The following is a 13,790-nucleotide window of genomic DNA, read 5'->3' on the forward strand; positions in this document are numbered from 1 at the left end:
CTTTGAATAAAATGAAATTGTCAATTTAAAGACCTAGAGTGCTGACCATCTTTTTGAAAGTGTTTTATATGGAAACTGCTGGTTACTAGCACCGGGCTTGGAATATTTGGAATGGTGTGCAATGGACTCTGTGAGTAAATATATATATATATATATATATATATATATATATATATATATATATATATATGTAGCATTTTATAATTATCCCTCACTTTGGTCCCTGTCCCCCCATGTGCCCCCCTAAATATGAAAGCTGGAGACGCCACTGTTCCTCTGCACCCCTATGTGTATTGGAGGAGGAGCATGTTTGAGCTTTTGTGTAAGTTTTCTGTTTCCATCTAGATCTGGAGAGGAACCAATCTAGACCTAGGATGAGAGGTCCGGAACAGTTCAAGTTATTTAGTGTCACTTTTCAGTGGGCTTGTTAAAGATAACATAAATCTCCCTTATAACTTGTCAAGTTGCAGTATGTGAGTCCATTGTCTAGTCAGCATAGCTTAATAGGTGTGTCTGATTACTGTTGTATCACCCCTGCCTCTGCGCATACCAGGATCAGGGTACTATGAGCTCTGTACTTTAAGAAAGAGTATGGTGGGAATGACAATCATGAGTCCTGCATATTTGTAGAGACCTCTTGAATAAACATCCACACAGACTTCCAGAGACTACCATGCTGAATAGAAAATGAGATATCTGAGGTAGCTATATCTAAAGATGTCCCTATTATGCTGCTATTGACATACAGTAAGCAGGTGATTAATTGTGGGGGGAAGAAGCTTACTCATTGACAATCTTCTCCTTTTCTGTAATAGATTAGAAAGCAGTAAGCAGGTGATTAATTGTGGGGGGGAAGAAGCTTACTCATTGTCAATCTTCTCCTTTTCTATAATAGATTAGAATTTGTATGTCTGTTTTCATTTGAATAAACATTATGTTTTAATGTATATATTAGGGAGACAGGGATTGTTCTGTGTTATCTTATTACTAGATAAATATAGTGCCCAATAGGAACATAATATCTATGCTTCTAAAGCATGTTAAGTAAGAAGTCATCAAAAAAGTATTACATATGTAGTGACAGTGTGAAATGACACATTCCATGCAATCCTTACGCATAATATGTTATGTCTGAAAACATCATCTTAACTATTAGTTGTCTACATCTCTTAAATACTGGATATATAGAGACTTTTGCCACCCTCAACAACAACATGGTTAAGAAAATCAGGAGCAAAGAGACTCAAAATGCTTTGTTGTGACCTTCTTTTATTCCTTCTGAATGATGAATACTTTCAGCAGATGTAAGGTAAGTGCCTTTCTGTCACATTATATGAAATTTCTGAATGCTAATATTATTTCTACAGAGCTGTCATTAAATTCTTTGTTTTATGTTCTACCCTTCCATGAATAGTATATACAATTTCTAATTTTCCTTATTCATACTTGCTTTTGGTTCACATTTTGTGTTATTGCTTTTCTTTACAAACAAAAACTTAATAAAACAAGTACTAAACAGAAGTTCTTGGCTATGCTAGTACTTTTGGTTCTCATGCAAATAACTTTTAGAAAAATGATGGCAAAATACAAGATCTGTATGTTCTTTTCTTAACCCAACCTTCTGAGTTTTTATGGATGGGATCAACAAAAAATAAAGTTTATTAAAATAAGTTCATATTTTGCACATGTCTTAAAATAAAACTGTATTAATGAATGTCATTCTATAGTTATTTGCCATTTCTATCTACTCTTTTCCCCCTTCCTTTTCCCGATATCTCAACCCACCTCCATAACCAGTTTTTAAGTCTACAATATTACTATAGCTTGGCTGTGAAAGGGGCAGCCTTTCTACTAATGGTCACTCTCCATATTGGAATTATTGGTATTAGATGCTCCCTCTCTTTAATCACATTTTTTTTTTATTATTATTTATTAAATGTTTATCATAGAAATACACATGCTACATTGCGTTTTATGATAATTATAATTTATAATTTTCACATATTCAGTTTCACCAAAAAATGTCGAAGTGCATAATATGCAGAGTTAATATGCTCAGAACGTAAAAGTGTACATGCATTTTTTTATAAGGTACCATCAAACAAGTAATATTAAAATGTAACAACACGATATGGATTCATAATACATTTCACACTGTAATGATGGCTGTAATGGCCTTTAGCTAATCATATACACCATATACACACACACACACATATATATATATATATATATATATATATATTGAAAAGAACTGTGTGCTAGCCAATCCATTATAATATCCAATAGATAGTGTACAGTAATAGCACAATGCAGCAGAGTAAACGGAGAGCCAAGGCATAGTATTAAAAGGCACATAAGAACCTGTCTATACAACAGAATAAGGAACAAAAACTAAAACCAAAACGAAAAAAACGATGCGTGTGTTGGCGGTGTCAGTCGATAAAATGAAAAGAGTAAACAGATCAGTTTGAGTAGTGGCGAGGAAGCAGGTCACACAGAAAGACGACCTCTAGGGGTCAGGTATGTAACAATATCAGAAAGGTCTATCTGACAGATTGTAGGATCTCAGTTAGTCTAGGGGAAGAGGTAAGATCCTTCCACCAGAACCAACGCCTATTGTATTGAAATTCCTTCCCACGGGACGTCCACACCAATTCCTACATTTGTGAAATAAAATGCATCTTGCTAAGCCAGATGTGTACAGGAGGAGTTTCCTTTTTCTTCCAACAGATCGGGATCACTGCCTTGGCTGCACTGAGTATGTGATAGGTGACTGAGTGTTTGTAGGTAGTCAATGAGAGAGGAGTGTGATGCAATATGACTGCTTCAGGGGTCAAAATATACGCGGGGTCGTTTACTTCGCGAATGACTCGCTCAATTACCTTCCAATATGGAACAACTAAAAGGCACTCCCACCATATGTGTAGGAAAGTGCCTGGACCGTCCTCACACCTCCAGCAAAGGTCAGGCACTCCTGGCAAGAATTTGGAGAGTATGCGGGACACGGTACCACCTGATAAGCAGTTTGTAAGAAGCTTCTTGTATTCTACTGGCTAGGGCACCCTTATGGGTCAATTGAACAATTTTATCCCAATCTGCAGCAGTGGAAATGTGTGGAAATTCTCGTTCCCAGAGGGCTAAAAAGTAGGGCTTGTGGTTAGTATCTAGAGCCAACAACATGGAATATAGTGTGGACATCAGGTGACCCGGTTCGGAAGTTGCAGTACAAAGCTGTTCAAAGGCTGTTAAGGGTCTACAATAGTCAGATCGTCGGGGCAGTGAGGCGATGAAGTGTTGCAGTTGGATGTAGAAGAAAGTGTCTTGGGCTTGTGGGAGTCGAGAGCCCAGCAGGTCTGTCATGGGTTTCAGAACCTCATTAACACATACCTGGTAGAAACGCAGATCGCCCGAAGAGGAAGGTGAGAACCGTCTGGACCTACCGATGAGATAACCTGGAGGGAAGGCTGGGTTGTCAGAGATCGGGTAGAGAGGACTGGGGTGTGGGAGCAATCGACCCCCAGTGACGTACTTTTTGAGGACGCGTAAAGTCGGCGAGATGGTAGGGTGCTTGATGTGTGCGAGCCGGTTGGACACTACCGGGAGCCGTGGGTAAGAGTGGATAGGATGCGGAACCTCCTCCTCCAGCAGAACCCACTGCTTATGGGCACGAAGTGTCCATTCAATGACCCTTCGCAGATGCACCGCGTGGTAATATAACTCTAAGTGGGGAACCCCCAACCCCCCGCAAAGCTTGGGTCGGACCAGATGTGAGAATGTCAGGCGGTGAGTAGATGAGGACCAAATATATTTCAAAAAGGTCCGGTGACATTGATTAAAGTAAGCTCGTGAGATAAATATTGGCAGGGTGTGAAATAAGTACAGGAATCTCGGTAATACCCAAACAAAGACACATGTGGAAAGGACCATTAGCGTAGATCCCAAGACACCCGGTCCAGAAGAGGGACAAAGTTTAGGGAGAATAATAAGGAGAGGTCTGCAGGAATCTGCAGTCCTAGGAATTTGAAACTAGTAGTGCACCATTTAATAGGGAAGCGTGAACTTAGAGTATGTTTAACCGAGTCTGAGACCCGCACGGCCCAAATTTCGGATTTTTCCAAATTAATTTTGTAATTGGATATCACCTGGAAAGTTCTCTCAGAAAGTGTGGTAGAGATAAGAGGGGTTCAGTCAACATTCCAAGCATGTCATCCGCAAATAGGGCTAGTTTGTGTTCCACTTTTGAAGATATGACCCCTTTAATGTTGGGGTTGGCTCGTATAGCACCCGCAAGAGGTTCCATGCCAATGACAAACAAGATGGGAGAGAGGGGGCATCCCTGGCGCGTGCCATTTGATAGAGCAAAAGGATCTGAGAGGAAGCCATTCACTCTGATTCTAGCTGAAGGATTAAAGTATAACACGGAGATCCAATCAATAAAAGCTACTCCAAGACCCAGGTGGCGGAGAACCTGGAACAAATAGGGCCAGGAGACCCTATCGAAGGCTTTTTCGGTGTCGGTTGAAACCAGGGGGGGAGGGGTATTGAATTTGTGAGCATGAGCTATCACATCAAGGACGCGAATAGTGTTATCACGCGCCTCTCGCCCCGGGACAAAACCCACCTGGTCTAGATGGATTATACCAGGTATAAGAGGCTTAAGGCGCGTCGCCAAAATTTTTGCTAGTAATTTGATATCTGTATTGAGTAAAGAAATTGGCCTATAATTACCGCATAGGTCCGCAGCCTTACCGGGTTTCAATATAAGAGTTATGTGGGCCATGTTAGTATGTGGGTCAAAGCGATCGCCCTTAGTCATTCCATTGAATAGAGTGACCAAATGAGGGCCAAGGAGTTTGATAAATTTTTGGTAATAAGCCTTGGTAAACCCGTCGGGGCCTGGGCTTTTACCATTGGGCAGGGATTTAACAGCAGCCTCTACTTCGGCCAGGTCGATCGGGGCGTCTAGTAGTGCAGAGTCCTCTCTAGAGATATGGACGGAAATAATTTATTTAAGTATTGTTGAAGAGAATCCCTAGAGGCGGGTGCCACAACAGGGGCCGGAGGCAAACCATATAAAGAAGAATAGCAAGCTTGAAAGCAGGATGCTATGTCAGGGGTGGAGTGGAAAGTTTTACCAGCATGACCTCGTATCTTAGAGATAAAGGACATATTCCGCTAACAGCATGTATTTGTGACACTAAGGTTATATCATTTTAAATAATGTTGTCCACTATAATACATTGCTTCATAAGGAGTTAAAAGTTCTACATAGTAACTATTGTAACTTGGTAAATTGGTTATACCCTAACTCAAGATGGGCTTTCTTATTTCCCACTGAGATTATTTTTGCAATGTCTCCACAACCAAGAGGCTAAGAACTTTTAAAAAAACAAATAATTTTTTTCTCATTATTTCAGGATGCTTTAACTGCATTTCCCTCCTTATTCTTTCTTTGAAGTTTGAAATAATCTTCTTTTCTGTAGCCTCAGTGTGCTGCTGCTTGCTATAGTTTGACTGATCTGCTATGATAGAATAATGCAAATGCATTTATTATTACTTACATCTGCTGAGAATGCTTTTCAGAGAAGACATAGAGAGTCAGTGGGGCATCCACTTTGAAAAGGGAAGTGACAATGTTATATTCCATTTTCTCTGCACTCGCTAAACTTTTCCTAATGATCCATCTAAGGTATTGACATCATACTTAATAGAGTGGCAGTGAAATGCCACTATGCCAAATAGGATAAATCAGACTACAAGGGATTTAAACTCTAGTGCTGTGTATTTAATTTAATTTTTAAAAGTTGAATTGCTCTCTCTAAGGCTTTTTAGTGCTTCTGTGAGCACTCAACTCAACAGGATGGCAGAAATTTAGCACAATCTCCTTGTAGAGCAAAAATGCAAAAAAAAAGAAATGTGCCCAAAGATGAATATCAATGCCTTAATTGTAAAATGGAAATATTATATAGGCATATAGGGTGTCAAAAGGCATATCATGGGGCATGGTGGCATATAGAGGGTTAAAAGGCTTATCATGGGCACAGTGGCATTTAGAGGGTTAAAAGGTATATCATGGAGCACAGTGGCATATAGGGGGTATAAGGCATTTCTAGGGCAGAGTGACAAGCCAGGGGGCAGATGTGCATAACTGGGGGGGGGGGCAGGACATAAAAACAAAATATTTTTCTCAATCATAGCTTTTATTAACAAACAATTGTTCACATAGTTTACATGAATTAACATTTACTGGTAAAACTTTTTTCCTATAGGGTCGTCTTATATTCAGGCTTTTTCTTTTTTTCATAAATTAATATTCAGATTTTGGGGGGTCGTCTTATAATCAGGGTCGTCTTATAATCGAGCAAATATGGTATTTAATGCAGTCTGGAACAAAAACAGCTGAAAATAGCCAATCATACACTGAGTAAGCTAAAGCACAAGAACTGTAACTGAAGTTGGATAAGTTGTGAGGTAAACAGGGGCGTACCTAGAGTATTTGGCACCCGGGACGGATCCTGTATGTGGCACCCTGTTACAGGGTCACCGTACCCAAGGCTGGGTACTCCCTGTTTGAGGGCTGAGGAATCACCAGTCAGTCACTCATACGGATCGCACTCAGCTATCCACGGATCATCCAGACCACCATTCATAGTAAACCAAGAAGAACTCTTTTATTTACAAACACACAGAACTTATATACAATCTCAATGCAATGTGTACCGAACCCAACCCCCAATCCCATCAGCCACATCCCATCACAAATGCCATCAGTATACAGGAGATGTATCAGGTGAGGGGATTACAGAATACAATGGGTTCCCCCACCTGTGTTATCCCCCCTGTAGTGCGGGTGCCGTCTGGGCAGACAGGGCTGTGCTGGCTGATTAAGAGCCCCAGCCAGATTATAGGATTGTCTCTTTGAAGGCTGGGGCTGAATCCACATCAGTCTCTGGGCCGGTTACACAATAAACACAATATAATATATTACCGGGTCACGGTATACAGAACCGGACACAAAAGTGCTCCGTGACCCGGCTAAACTTCATATGACACATGAGCCAGCTAGCCTGGCCCTGTCACAGATCTCCCCCTTGACCAACGGTCCGGCAGACCAGGCAGATCCACACGGGTCTGCTGCAGGCTGTCCGAGTGGACAAAGTTCAAAGGTGCAGGCCTTAGTTCATGGCCCCCTTTGTCAGAATCATCCATTGAAGGTGGGCCAGGGCCCTGGTTGCCCAAAAGGATAGTCAGTAGTCCTCTGTGAATTGGAGGACGGTCCCAGCTCAGCCGGGGGCACATGGCTATCCCCCTCACCAGGGTAACAGGGGCACCTGGAGACTCTTGCTCCCTAGTCTTGGGAACTGAGTCTGGGGCAGCTGCCAGGCCACGACAGTTGCATGGAAGGAAAGCCCTGCTGATCGGACCGGGGGCACTCGGGGAACCAGGGAAACACGTAGAGGTAGTAAGAGGGGCCTCTACCGGGACACTGGAGTGACCTAGGGGACACTCTGGGACAGGAACGGGTGTCCTTACGGGGTTATTGGGCGAGCTAAGCAGCTCTGCAGGGTACTCAGGGGACCCAGGGGAATACTCCGGGGCAGGGACAGGTGCCAATACTGGACCACCGGGAGGGTTAAGCAGACCCTCGATCTTTCTCTCTGGGATAGGTGCCTCTGCCTGGGCACGGGGAGAGTCAGAGGAACACTCTGGAACAGTGACCTGGGCTTCTACCAGGACACTTGGGGAACCAGGGATAGGAACCAGGGCCTGTGCCAGGCTACTGAAAGGACCCAGGGAACTCGGCAGCCCCTCTGGCGCCCTCGCTAGGTCGGGGAACGGTGCCTCTACCGGGTCACCGGGGACTTCATAGGGAACCTCTGAGGCAGTGACCCAGGCTTCTTCCAGGACACTCAGGAAATCAGGGGGACAGTCTGGGGCACTGGCTTCTACGGGCATAGCTAGGGGTTTGGTGAGGGGGATTGTGCCACTTACTCGGGAGGTGGGGACAGTCATCTCTTCTGCCGGGGTAGAGCAGCCAGGGTTGTTGGTGGGGACTTGGGTTGGAGTTTTTGGCTTCCTCCTCCGCTTCTTCTTGCTGGCGAGGACCTCGGTTCTTCTCGCCAGGGCAGGGGCCGCAGAGTAGGTGAAGAGGACCTCGGTCCCACTCCCGCAAGTTGTAGTATCATGCTCCCAGTCTAATTGTAACTCCTGGAGCTCCACTCTCCGCAGCAATTCTTTATAGTCCCTCTCGAGCTGCCATTCCTCTTGGACCAGGCAATCCATAACAGCCTCCAGCTCGGGGGGAATAGCATAAACCAGGACTTCTGCACGGTTGTCCCAGATTGTATCCCTGCGGTACTGGCAGGGGCTTCCGAAGGACGAGTCAAATTGGAAGGCATCATATATCAGTCCTGGGTCGACGGGGCTATACAGCATTAGAGGGTCGCTGTGGTCTTCACCTGCTAACTGCTGGGAGAATCCCTGGTAGCGGCTCTGGAGGGCGAGCTCTGCATATATGAGACCTCTCAATTCTTCTTCCCACTCCGGCAACGGGTTCTCCCCCAGGAGTGGAACTCGTAGATCCCACATTGTCCAGTACTGTGCCCAGTATGATTCGAAGTGGGGATGGGAGAAATCATCCCTCCAGTCTGCGGGCGCAGACTCTAACTGCCATTGCTGGTGTTCCAGCTCACACACCTCGGTTCTCGGAAGGGTTGGATATCCTGGTATGATATTTTGGTGGTCTGTTCCCCTAGTCTGGGAGATACAGACCCACTCTGGCTCAGTTCCTGGTGACACATTTCAATCACCGCCGTCACTTGCTCCGATGTAGCCCCTCCTGGGTACAGGGATAAGTGCCATAGAATGTTCTTTTGTAGAGCACTCAGTCCGAGGCTCTCCTCTGGGGCATCCTGGTGCCGGTCCATCTCTCTGCAGTCCGCAATCAGAGTAGCCTTTCCTTTGTTACAAACCTCCAGGAGCTCTCTTGGTGTCTCTCGTCTGCAATCCCAGTTGGTGGTTTGGATTTCACCCAAGTCGTGGGATTCTTCCCACCGCTGCCACTCAGCTATCCACGGATCATCCAGACCACCATTCGTAGTAAACCAAGAAGAACTCTTTTATTTACAAACACACAGAATTTATATACAATCTCAATGCAATGTGTACCGAACCCAACCCCCAATCCCATCAGCCACATCCCATCACAAATCCCATCAGTATACAGGAGATGTATCAGGTGAGGGGTTACAGAATACAATGGGTTCCCCCACCTGTGTTATCCCCCTGTAGTGCGGGTGCCATCTGGGCAGACAGGGCTGTGCTGGCTGATTAAGAGCCCCAGCCAGATTATAGGATTGTCTCTTTGAAGGCTGGGGCTGAATCCACATCAGTCTCTGGGCCGGTTACACAATAAACAGAATATAATATATTACCGGGTCACGGTATACAGAACCGGACACAAAAGTGCTCCGTGACCCGGCTAAACTTCATATGACACATGAGCCAGCTAGCCTGGCCCTGTCACACACCCCCCCACAAAAAATTAATCTTGACAAAAATATTTATTTTACAAATGTGTAAACTGTATGTCAACTGGAAAAAAATAGAAATCTGAAAAAATGAATTGCCGTATTTGCTCGATTATAAGACGACCCCCCAAAATCTGAATATTAATTTATGAAAAAAGAAAAAGCCTGAATATAAGACGACCCTATAGGAAAAAAGTTTTACCAGTAAATGTTAACCCCTTCAATCCCAGGGGGTTTTGGTACCTCAAAGCCCGGGGCAATTTTGCCATTTTTGCGCTATGTCGGTTCAGCGATTATTCTCTTTTCCTGTGAATAGTGTACCCATGTAAACTATATATTGTTTTTTCAAGGAGAGATAGAGCTTTCTTTTGATACCATAGTTGGATGATTAGCTGAAATTTTAAAATGAGAAATTTAGTAAAAACTAGCGAAGATTAGAAAAAAAACCTAATTTTTAAAAAAAAATTCCCTCTGAATCCTCACAAAATTAGGTAAAGTGATGGAAAATCCCCTCCAAGTTTATCAATTCAGGTGTCCTGATTTCAATACCTAATTTATATAGATTTTCCATACTTTCCCAGCACCAGGGAGCATACTATATAGGCCTGTTAGTTTAACTTCTGTTGTGTGTAAACTGTTTGAGGGTTTCCTAAGAGATGCTATTTTGGAGTATCTCAATGAAAATAAGTGTATGACTCCATATCAGCATGGGTTTACAAGGGATCGGTCCTGTCAAACTAACCTGATCAGCTTTTATGAGGAGGTGAGCTCAAGACTGGATCGGGGTGAATCGCTGGATGTCGTATATCTTGATTTTTCCAAAGCATTTGATACGGTGCCACATAAAAGGCTGGTACATAAAATGAGAATGCTTGGGCTGGGGGAGAATGTGTGTATGTGGGTAAGTAACTGGCTCAGTAATAGGAAACAGAGGGTGGTTATTAATGGTACATACTCTGAGTGGGTTACTGTTGCTAGTGGGGTACCACAGGGGTCAGTTTTGGGTCCTATTCTTTTTAATATATTTATTAATGACCTTGTAGAGGGATTGTATAGGAAAGTATCAATCTTTGCAGACCATACTAAGCTCTGTAACGTGGTTAACACAATAGAGGACAGTGCACGATTACAAATGGATCTGCATAGGTTGGAGGCTTGGGCTGGGATGTGGCAGATGAGGTTCAACACAGATAAATGTAAGGTTATGCACATGGGGAAGAAAAATCCAGGCTGGGAATATGTATTAAATGGGAAAACACTGGGGACGACTGACATGGAAAAGGACTTAGGAGTTTTAGTTAACAGTAAATTTACCTGTAGCAACCAGTGTCAGGCAGCTGCTGCTAAGGCAAGTAAAATCATGGGGTGCATCAAAAGGGGCATAGATGCCCACGACAAGGAAATAATTCTACCACTGTACAAGTCACTAGTCAGACCACACATGGAATACTGGCAACCAGAGTAATAAGGGGAATGGGAGGACTACAGTACCCAGAAAGATTATCAGAATTAGGGTTATTTAGTTTGGAAAAAAGATGGCTTAGGGGGGATTTAATAACTATGTATAAATATATAAGGGGACAGTACAGAGACAACTCCCAGGACCTATTTATACCCAGGACTGTATCTATAACAAGGGGACATCCTCTACGGTTGGAGGAAAGAAGGTTTCTACACCAGCACAGACGGGGGTTCTTTACAGTAAGAGCGGTGAGATTGGAACTCTCTGCCGGAGGAAGTGGTTATGGCAAACTCAATAAAAGAGTTCAAAAGGAGCCTGGACGTGTTTCTTGAAAGCAATAATATTACAAGTTATGGATATTAGATTAATAGGGACAGAACGTTGATCCAGGGATTTATTCTGATTGCCATATTTGGAGTCGGGAAGGAATTTTCCCCCTGGTATGGGGCAATTGGCATCTGCTTCATAAGGGTTTTTTTGCCTTCCTCTGGATCAACACAGTAGGGACACAATATGTATATAGGTTGAACTTGATGGACTTTGGTCTTTTTTCAACCTTATGAACTATGTTACTATGTTACTATGTTACATTTTTTGTATATTTTTTATGCCTATGGCTTAACGGGTTTGGGGGTTTTGAACGGGGGCAGGAGGGTTATACTGGCTAGATGTTATGCTAGGGCAATGGGATGTAAGGTTTTTACATTTTCTTTATTATCTTTTTTTATATATTTTTTTTTACACAAAAATGGTTAGAGGTCCTCTTAGGGACCTCCTGAACATGCCAGTGATGTCACAATGACATCACAGCTCACATTATTTTTTTTTTAATTATTTATATTATTTTAATGATTTTTTTATTATTATTTTTAAATGAATAAATGTTGTTTTTTTTTCTGCTTTTCTGTTTCAGGACGGGAGGGGGAGTGGTTAGCCTCTGCCCCTAAAACAGCCCCCCCAGCCACAGCTGCCCCTAAAACAGCCTCCCCGTGCCACTGCTGCCCCAAAAACAACCTCCCTTTCCCACCGCTGCCCCTAAAACAGCCTGCCTGTGCCACATCTGGCCTGAAGCAGCCTGGCTGTGCCACCTCTGCCCCTGGAGCAGCCTGCCTGTGCCACCTTTGCCCCTCTAAACAGCCTGCCTGTCTCATTTCTGCCCACCCTAAACAGCCTGCTTGACCCATTTCTGCCCTAAACAGACTGCCTATCCCATTTCTGCCCCTAAACACTCATTTCATTCATTCATTCACTCTCCCACACCCCCTTACCTCTCTTGCAGATTTCACTGGTCCGGGGGCCGGCCGATCATCACTGGGGCTGCGCAGAAGTCTAAACGTGGACCTGCAGCTCACTGCTGTGGCTCCCGAGCACTGTGTGAGGAAACTCTTTCCCCGCCCAGATTCCTGCTCCCACTGGGCGGCGAAAGAGTTTCCTCACACAGTATGCGGGTGCCACAGCAGCAAGCTGCAGGCCTGCATTAGGCAGCTGTCAGGTCACCGGGCACCCCCATGATGATTGGCGCCCATGTCGGACTGCCCCCCTTTAGGTATCCATTACCCTGGGGTATCAGGGTGGGCGTCCTGAACTTCTCCACCTTTTTGTAGCATTTGATCTTGAAGTGACAGGGGTTGCCACACACACAGGAACTGGGAAGAGAGCACAAATTGTGCTCACCTGTGCCTAGAAAAAAAAGTAACTGACCTGCGGAAGAAAGTCGTACACCCAGAGTATCTGTGTCATACCCCGAGAATTCTAGACATGGGTAGGGCTAAATAGCACAATATTTTGTTTTAACTTATGGTAGTATCCTTCTATGGAGCAGTTGGAAAGGTCAAGATACTGATGTACTGGGAAAGATTGTTAAGGGCCTGCACAAGAAATTAAAATTTATATTCCTTTAAATTTGCATACCTTTTAAGTGTCTAGTTTTTCATTAAACAGTCCTGATTTACTTATCAATGCATGCAATGCTCCCACCTCACTTTCGTTACATTTCTATATGTAGCTTTTAAGGGAGTAATCTGGGGTTGCCACCTTTTACCAAGCCATTTACCGGGCAATTTTTAAAGGGTTGGTTCCAGGGTGTGGTTTTATAATTTAAAGAAACATGTTTTCATATTTTGGTCACCAGAGAGAAAGATAAAAATGACAGATGTGAGGAAGACGGGAGACAATAGAAAACAAGAGATAAACAGAGAAAGAAGATACAAGAAGATGAATGAATGAATGAATGAATGAAAGAAAAAAAGAAAGAAAACATGGAAAAAAGAAATGAGGAATGAGACGTGACATAAGAGAGTAAAGAATGCTTACAACATTGCACATTAACACCCTCCCATATTCCTTTAGCTCACCTTTCCTAGTCCCTCTCCTGCAATACTTTTACTAGTGTGGCTGGTCCATCCCAATCGACAGCACAATGTAAATGTTTAGGGTGTAAATACACCCTAAACCCCTCTAGATTGTAAACTCGTTTGAGCAGTGCCCTCCTCGCCTGTTGTCTCTAAATCAAATTATTATGTTACATACTACTTGTTTTGTCCTGTCCACCCATTGTACAGTGCTACGAAATTTGATGGTACTAAATAAAACGAAGAAGAAAGAGAATAAGAAGAAAGGAAAGAAGGAGAAGAAGATGAAAGGAGAGAAGATGAAAGGAGAGAAGAAGAAGATGAAAGGGGAGAGAAGGGTGGGATGAGTAAAAGAAGAAAGATAGAATAGACAAAATTGGGAGGAGAGACAGGTAAAACACCTGCAAACTCATGAAGCCTCTGCCTCCTATGCACAGTGCTACC

The sequence above is a fragment of the Sceloporus occidentalis genome, unplaced genomic scaffold (genome assembly GCF_023333645.1).
Source record: "Sceloporus occidentalis isolate IW3139 unplaced genomic scaffold, rSceOcc1.0.p SCAF_18, whole genome shotgun sequence".
NCBI lineage: Eukaryota > Metazoa > Chordata > Lepidosauria > Squamata > Phrynosomatidae > Sceloporus > Sceloporus occidentalis.